Raw genomic sequence first — 1,917 nt, 5'->3', positions numbered from 1 at the left:
AATATATTTCTATAACAACTAAATTTTTTTTCTAATCTGAAGATAATACAATTATACATAATGTGTCGAAAATAAAAAACTTTCGAACTTAGCAATTTTTTCAAAATTACTTATTTACGAGAACAATTCACATAAAGTAACTAAATGTTTAACTCTTCTAACTAAACGTTTTACCTAATCCAAGCGTACACTTTCTTTGAGTTTAATATAGTCTTGATTCACTCGTTCGCCTCAAGAATTTTTTTTCCGTGTGTTGATACGCGCTTCGCAAGTCACGGAAAATTTTTATAATCGATTAAAGGAATATTAGATAATTATTAAAAATCCCTTGGAAACTGGTTATAAATGCAGTGACATGTGCATGAAATATCATTCAAAATAAAAGAAAATTGCACTTTGAAGATAAAGGTTTCCGAGTTTGAATATCAATATAAAATTTTTAATATTTTATTTCAGCAAATCACAATATTTTTAAACATCATTCCTCGTGAATAATTTTTAAAATATATATCTTACACATAAGAATAAAAGTAAATTTTAAGGATGAACAAATTTCACATGAAAAAGCAAATAGTCAATAAATGTGTACAAATTATAAGTAGAAAATTATGCAAAAAAAGATGTCGTATTTGATATGTTCTTTCTCTAGGATTGTATTTTAGAGAAGCTACATTTTTATTGATGAAAATATTTCTTGAGAGATGTTTCAAAAAATTTCTTATCTTTTTTTTTGTAAACGCTAATAAATTTATATAATCAAACTTGAAACTCTATTGTTAAAAATATTTATACTTCCAGGTTCAATTTTCTGTGATGTATCCTGAAACTTCCAATGCTTCATTTCCAAAGTTATAAATAAAAAAAAAAATTATTTCTTATAATCGATTTAAATAAATGAAATTATAAGTTTAAAAATTCTGTAATTCTTATTTTACATTGTAATCTTCATTTTTAAAAGTTATTTGCTAAAGAAGGATGGATTCATTACAAATTTGGCATTTGGGTTTAATTTTTCCATAAAGTCATTTTTTATTCAAAATAAGAACAATTGGTTAGGAACTGTTTTAATAATGCAGATTTTTTGGCATCGAATTAGCGTATAAATAATTTCGTATCTCACAAAAGTATACAAAATGACAAAAGTATACAAAAAAAATTTCTTCAGAAAGTAAAACGTTCATTATTTGAAATGAGTCGTTTACTCGTCGCCGCTTGCTCCGCTCGCTAAACCAACATCTTTTGCTTCGTCATCTGTTCGCAATATTCTATAAAATTATCTGTAACGCTTATTAATATCTTCTATTAAGACTTGCTAATCTCGGTATTTAGCCAACGTTATCGCATTGCCTTGAGGGTATAACAATGGAGTTTCTGCTTTCCCGAGGGCATCAGGCACTTTTTTTTTAATGTTTACACGTTGCATACGATTTTCGTCGTTATAAAAAAAAGATCCCATGGCTGTTCTCTGTCAAACATTATTTTTCGCGCTTTTAACCCGTTTACTTTTTCTTTCTTGACATCAATTTTTCTATTTGTCACAATACAGCTGATGTCATTTACAGATTTGAAATCTCCCATGTCCATGCTGCTCACAACAAATTTTGGTTCTTTTTGCTTAGCATTTTCTATGACATGAATCCACCGATCCGGTGGATTCATGCCGTTAATTCACTGTAAGCTCATACTCGAGTTAACGGGAAGTTCACATGTTCCCTAAGCTTTTCCTTGTACTTGTAGTAAATTTTATTAAATTGAGTCCTTGGTTCAGATACTTCCGTTGGGATGTTAATCTACCGTAGTGTGATTCGTACGTAGGCACTTCTTCGTGATTCCTGACCATTTTAAGAAGAGGGTCTCTTCCATTTGCAACTCTATGTGCTGTACCCAGAATAATCCTGTTGTGAAGACATTCAAGAC

General features: G+C 29.4%; 1 protein-coding gene across 3 annotated transcripts in view; it reads right to left on the bottom strand.

The window, feature by feature from the left end:
* The window catches only part of LOC117177527 (proton-coupled amino acid transporter-like protein pathetic), an 89,547-nt gene that overhangs the window by 5,089 nt on the left and 82,541 nt on the right, over window positions 1-1,917 (bottom strand). The window lies entirely within an intron of this gene.

The sequence above is a fragment of the Belonocnema kinseyi genome, chromosome 7 (genome assembly GCF_010883055.1).
Source record: "Belonocnema kinseyi isolate 2016_QV_RU_SX_M_011 chromosome 7, B_treatae_v1, whole genome shotgun sequence".
NCBI lineage: Eukaryota > Metazoa > Arthropoda > Insecta > Hymenoptera > Cynipidae > Belonocnema > Belonocnema kinseyi.
Note: the sequence above shows the minus strand (reverse complement) of the source record. Positions and strands in the feature narration are given on the sequence as shown.